Raw genomic sequence first — 7,290 nt, forward strand, 5'->3', positions numbered from 1 at the left:
CATGGAGCTTTTGGACAATGTGGCAAGAGACAAATTCATCATTTCCTTCCTTGAGCAAGAAAATGAGCAGCTGAAGGAAAAGCAGTTGCTTCTAGAAAAGGATTTGTTTAAAACTAGTATGCAAGAGTCCAAAGGTAAACCAGTGGTAGGTCATGATGAGCAAGATGAGCAAGAGAGGAAGTTTTGAAGGAAGAGGCATAGGACAAAGTGTGTCAAAGGAAAATTGCAGAAGGAAAAAGACCAAAACCTACTAAATGAGGATTTGAGTCTTGAAGACAGGGAATATTGGCTAAGCGAAGTCAATGGCCATATAGAGAAGCTTCTTGACATATATAATGGGGACAATCATATGTTGAGGCACATGGCCCATAACTATAAAACAAGGAATAAGATTGCACAAATTAGAATCAATAAGTTGAAAGCAAAACTGAAAGAGGTCCAAGACAAGAAAAGGGAATCAAGGAAAAGGGATAAACAGATAAAATTGGTGACTAAAACATCCAATAATGTTTAGCCTATCATATGTAACAATCAAGGAACAAATTTTGAAATTTTTGGAGAAATTTCGAATTTTTTGAAATATTGCAGGGAAAGGCACACAGAAGCACCGCGCTGAGGTGCAAACCTTTTTCCCTGGACATCCAAATGAGTTTTTTTCTACATGGATGGATGCATTATGATGAGTACATGCCAAATCGAATCATATTTTTCCATGAAAGATTCCCATTTTGAACAGAAACTCAAAAAACCTCACCTTTCTCATGTCTCTTCCAGTAAATCTGGATTGGCACAGTGCTTCTACATAAGGTTGGGAGAATGAGCTTTTGGAGGCCTTCCCATGGGTCATTATCCAAACTTCAAGATTTGTTGGAACTAGAAAGAAAAATCCAGTTTACCGTTATTTTAGATTTCCAGTTTGACTTGGTGAAGATACATAAACATGGCTTCAAATAGGCACGACCATTATGAAAAATTTCTTGTTTTGGTGCATGCTAGTGCGACCTTTTTGCTGACCGGAACGACCCTTCTGGTTCTGGTGTGACCCATCTGGTTTGGTAACTTCTTGAGTACGAAATGACCACAAATTCAAAATAGTATGATCTATTAATGTTACTTTAGGTTTCTTAGTTCATTGTTGCCTCACTTTATGAGGAAAATTGTAATTAATGAGGAGATATGCTCTCCTAAACTTTATCCTAAATTAGGGAAATTATCTCAACTATCCTAGTTTTAGGTGAGGACTCATCAAAGCCAGTGATGATGAGCCTTGAATATAATTTTTGACTTGATGAGATTTCATTTGTTGTATTTTTATATATAAGATGGAAGGGAATAATTTTCCAGGGGTTGGACATTTGAGGAGAGAACCATTGTAGCATATATTTGACATTTTTGGAAATCAAAGGACAAAGTTTGCAACTATTGTAGTGGGATTCTTGTGGTATGTGTCTTAGCAATATTTTCTCTTCTATAATCATAAGTTTGAATGTATTGTATCTTTCATTTCCATTTCCATGTTTCATTTGCTTCTTTCCGAAGATAATAAACAGAATTCATTCATGCAATGCTCTGTTTTGGAGAAGCTTTCACATTATTGTTCATTTTTCTTCTGATATAAACAAATTCATGAGATTCATGCTCGTTTAGAAACCCTACCTATCTCCCATATACACAACGAAAACCCTAAAGTGCTAAAGTGTGTGCCTACCTTGCCCCATTACATCTCTGCAAATATGATTCTCAAAGCCTAGACCTAGCTCCCTCTGACCTAGCTACCTGGTTTTTCTCCCTTATCCAGCAACAAAACCCTAAATTTTCTAAAACCTACCCGAGCTTAGCTATCTAGCCTAAAATCCTTTATCATCTAGTCATCTCTTGGCTATGATTCCATCGAGAGAGCCCTTTCTAGTTTGGTAGGACTAGCTACCAAACTGAAAGCCTGGTCTATGGTTACCTTCATTGATTTCCTCATCAGCCTGGGACATTGTGGGGGATAGCATTTTGGTTCCATTTCTAGGGAAACAACTATTATATCATTCTCGGGGTTAGTAATTCTATTAGTTCTTTCAAGACTAGTTCTCTAGGTGACAAATTCCAATATCCAAAGGAAGGCTGATTTAAATAATCTAATCAAGTTCAAGGTGTAGAAACTTTGGCTCCTAAAATATACATGAGGTCAAATCCTGACCCAAATCCACCTACTATTGTTGATGATTTAGAAAAGTTACTTAAAAAACCCAAAACTCCTATTCCTGAAAGTGAACTTAGAAAATAGGTAAACATTACATCTCTACCTGATCAAGTATTTACTGTTGAAGATATTTCTTTTGATATTCAGTTTGAGAAATCTTTGTTTCGATCTAAATTCGAGTCTTCCATTTCAGAAGTGGGTTTTGATCCTATTAGGTTTGATTCCTACCTTCCTTCCGCTAAATCCCTCTTTTTCAAAATTGATCACGAGTTGTGGTTAAATTTTAATAAACTTCAAAGCTTAGCAGACCAGTTTCAAATCACTGCTGGGAGAGCTTACATTCAATATCATCTTGAAAACCTTACTACTGCTTCATCTTCTAATTTATCTCTAAACACATCAGCTACATCATTTTCCATTGTTAGTTTACCACTATCTCTTGTAGTGTCATCATCTCCACCAACACAACCTATTGTAATGCCTACACAACCCATTGTAGTAAATATTCTTCATCCTCCAGTAGTCATGGCATGATTTTCTCCTTTACTATTACCTAGTCAACTTATTTCGCTACCTCAGAACTATGGTCAAAGACTCCCTCTGATTGATGGAACATCAGAGATTACAACTCAGCAACATGTTGACAAACAGATAGATTTTATTGACCTTGAAGAGGTTGATGATGAGGATGAAAATGTGAGAACCATAGCTCAGAGTTTTTCCAGAGATCTGAAGAAATGGTTTCACAGTTTGGTAGCCAATTCCATCAATAGTTCCTAGCAGTTGATAGAGTTTTTCTTGGTCCGGTGGTAGGAGAAGAAAAATCCATTACAGATTTTGGCTAAGTACAGATCTATGAAAAGAAACCCAAACGGGTCAACACAAGAGTTTACAACATGGTTCAATTTGGTTTATTATTCCATTCCTAATGACATCAAACCTCCCCCTCGTATAGCCCTCCTCCACTATCCTGATACCTTTGATCCAGACATGGCATATCATCTTAGGGAGAGAGATCGTGCAACTTTGGAAGAAATGTAGTTCAATGAAAGTGTGGAAGCCAATTTTCTTATCAAAAAGTCCAAAATCAAATCGAAGAAACCTGAGAAGAAAGTTACTATTAAGGAGGAGTCATCTTCTTCTTCCGAGGTAAAGCTTGACACTCTGATTAAAACAATGGAAAGGATGATGGACAGAATGACTATTGCTGATAGACAAGCAGAGCCTTCGATAAGGAATCTGAACTATAGGGGCCAACAACAATCACAGTTCTGAAATAAGCAGAAAGAACAGAAAAATCAGGATCCTCAACGATAGATCAAAACACCATTTCAGAAAAACTACATGCAAGGCCCAGAAGATGATGAAGAAGAAATTTCCAAGGCTAATCATTTCTTTGAATAAGATGAATCACTTACCTTTTTGACCAAGGAAGATCAATTTTCTCCAGAATTAGTAACACAAAATGATCAACATATTGTCCTTGCTAATGATGATTCATTGGAAATGCAGACTGAAGTGTATCAAAGGGGATATCAAAATGCCCTTAATCATTTGTAGTAACCATACAACTTGAGGAGAAGAAATGTCCCTGTCACATTAGATCAGAAAAGGAAAAATGTTCAGAAAGATACACTAGATAAAGAAGCAGCTCCTACAAATCAAAACAGAGAAAAAAAATTGTTATTCTGAGTTGGGGTAAAAATAATGAAGCTTCTACCAGTAATGTGAGGAAGTATAAGGAGGTTCAAACTGAAACTAAGGAAAGGAATCTCAAGCCAAAGGACAACCTAAAAGGAAAGACACTATAGTAAAATAGGTAGACAAACAATCCAATCTATTTAGATTAGAGAATGAAATTGACAAATTGAAGGTTTCAATTCCTCTAGCTGAACTAGTTCACAATGAAAAGTACAAATTCTAGATGGCTAAGAGGTTGAAAGTAGATCAAATGTTAGATACTGTCAATGTTTTTGATGATAAGCCTGCAATTTTATTTGGTCCAGCTGTAGAGAGAAGTCCTGGGGATGATAAAGTTCCTCCTTTCTATCTTAGTTTGAAGCTCCATGAGTTTATACTTCATAATGCCATGTTAGATTTCAGCGCCTCACATAACCTGATGCCAAAAGATATTATGGACAAACTAGGATTAGATATTACTTGACCTTACCATGATTTGTATTCCTTTGATTCGGGGAGAGTCAAATGCCTTGGCCTTATCAAAGATCTAGTAGTGTCCCTCGACCAAATCCCAGCCAAAAATGTATTGATGGATGTAGTGGTCGCTGATATACCTCCACGGTTTGGCATGTTTCTTTCACGGTCTTGGGGGGGGGGGGGAACTGAAAGGAACCTTGCAACTTCATTTTTCGTATACTAATATATCAATATTTGGGCAACTCAAAAAACTATACTAGGAGAAGAAGATGAAATTCATGATTAGTAGCAAAGAAAGACGAAATAGTCACCCTATGCATGCTATACATGCTGATCTAGAGTTTTTCATTTTGTATAGTGATTTGAATTTAGTTGATGATGATAATCAGATTTTTCATATTTCAGATGTTTCAGATCTCATAAGTAGTTTATAGCAATATTTGATTGCAGGAAAATAGTAAAATGATACTAAAGGTTTGTAGCCGAAATTTCATCCAAAGAGATTGTTGAATCAGTGTCTTTATCCGAAATTTTATCTATCTTTTAATACCAATCAACCAACTTTGATAAAGCAAAACATGAAACAATCTCACTATAAATAATTTTCCACAACAAATTCAAATTTCCCTCAATAATCTCAGTCCATGACTTTACATCAATGAATTCATTTGATCTTAAGCATCTAAACCCTCAAAGACTTGGATAAACCCAACCAGAATAATATGCGTCCAATGAAATCCTCTGATATGCTCATGTAAAATCCACCATTATTCCACAACAGCCTCGGAAAAGATGACGAAGATGGAGGCCATGAACAACAATGGAAAGGAGGTGGATAGGGATCTGACCGCTAGTTTTCCTCTGGTGATCACAGAATCAATGAGAAACCCTCTGTGGCATTGCCTTCATCCAGCATGTGGGTGCATAGAATCAGCCATGGTTGTGCTCCTTCACTCCCTTGCTTATCTACCCTGGGACGCCCAGAGGAGGCTTTAGCCATGGCATTTGATCCTCTGCCTTGGCTCATCTGACAAGGCCGTCAATATCACCCTCACCACGGATCTAGGGTTGTAGCTCCTCCATGTCCACACAACCAAGGCTAAGGAGGTGGTCTATATTGTCATGGTCTTGTTGCACACATACTTGCTATTGAAACAGGGCTTTTCCAGCTAAAGTTGGCTTGGATTGCTCCATCCCTAGTGCCAAGGTACCTATCTCCATGGTCTCGTGCTCAAGATCATTGGCCAACCAGCCTCAGCCTATGCTCTTACCACCAAGAGCATGGCATCCAAGATGACATTCCTCTTTTAGGATTGCGAAGAGATATGTGCTATTGATACATCTATTGTATTTTTTAGAACAGTTGCTTCTCAATAAACAAATTTTCAACTCAACTCTCTAGTGGCATTTGAGAATTAAGGAACCCAAAAAACCATTCTAGAACATCAATATTTTTTTGGCATTTGAATGTTGGATTTGTGTACATTTCTGAAAATTCCCTAACAAACACTACCTTTAAATAAAGTCTGCTCAAGGGTAATTTTCAATGCTCATCCATGATTTTTTTCAAAGGACAAGCCCTAACAAAACATTTCAATCCATGGAGAATTTCTTTGGCTTTAGAATGATGGATCTGGAAACATTGAACTCATAGGAATTATACTGCGACCAACTTTATCTCAATGTGTATAACATTTACATAATTCTTTTCCTATGCCTGGGGACATGAGTAATGATAGAGGTGATTTTAAACTTCCCTTTATGTGAAGGGAAAAGTTGTGAGAGGGTGCAGATCTTTCCCTCTAGCCACCAAATAGATGGATACTTTTAATGATTTTCTTTGGGCAAGTGACCTTGTATCGCTCCACTGTGCTGTGACAAAAGAAACACTACAGATTCTCAATCTTGAAACTTTGCAACACATAAAGCTAGGTAATGGATCTAGCTTATTGTTGGTTTCTAGGTATGAAAAAAAATGTCAACCCTTTTCCTACATTAATTCATCAATTTGGGTGCGTACTCTTTTCAAGGTAACACACAAGGTATATGCAAGAGCAAGGTTACAATCTTACATCAACCAAGGGTTCGTGATTAAGAAATCAAATCATCGCTGCAACAGTAATGGAAATGAACTGCAGAACTTGAAAAGGCATTCACAACAATCTATGTAATCTGTAACAGAAATAAGGAAATAAATACAACAAATAAAATAACACACACAAAAGGAAACACATAGCACCTAATCAGAAGAGCGGGCTCAGCTCTCTAATTAGGGCTGCATTCACTCACAATTGAAGATAGAACAACAAAGCATTTATATTTTATTAATCTGAAGAAAATTGTTACAATACATATCCTGGTACGACTAACCCTTCGCACAGGAACGATCCATATTTTATACAATACAAGGGTGATAACATCTTCCCCAAAACCTGGCAACTACATGCCCAAAAATATACATCAGTTCAAAACAACACTACTTCAAAGAGAGCGAGAACATAAATGATCCAAAATAGATTGGAAATAACTACAAGTTGGTTATGCTATTTCAGAATTGTTGAACGGCTACTGTGAATCGCGGAACTACCGTTATATGCTGCGAGATCAACACCTGTTCTCCAGAATCTGCGGACATGACAAGTTTAGTGCTTCACATAGGAAAAGCCCTCGTGACTTTACTTCATTAATTAAATATTCGAAGAGACAGAGAAAGGAGGGTTACATCATAGTTTTAGCATAGTAGGTACATGTTAATGAGTGCAAAAAGGATGAAAAGGTGAGTGGAAATGTAGGGAAAAAATAAGCAGATTTGGTGCCCAATATCTCCCCCCAACTAGCCTTATGCATGCCCTCATGCAGCTCATCGCCTTCGTAGGTCTAGATTGGATAGACTATGTTCCTGGTGAAGTCGGGCGAGATCATATTCCTCTACCATGTCTGTT

This window comes from Pinus tabuliformis, chromosome 6 (genome assembly GCF_031772625.1).
Source record: "Pinus tabuliformis cultivar Carrire ecotype Pingquan chromosome 6, CPIR1, whole genome shotgun sequence".
Classification (NCBI taxonomy): domain Eukaryota; kingdom Viridiplantae; phylum Streptophyta; class Pinopsida; order Pinales; family Pinaceae; genus Pinus; species Pinus tabuliformis.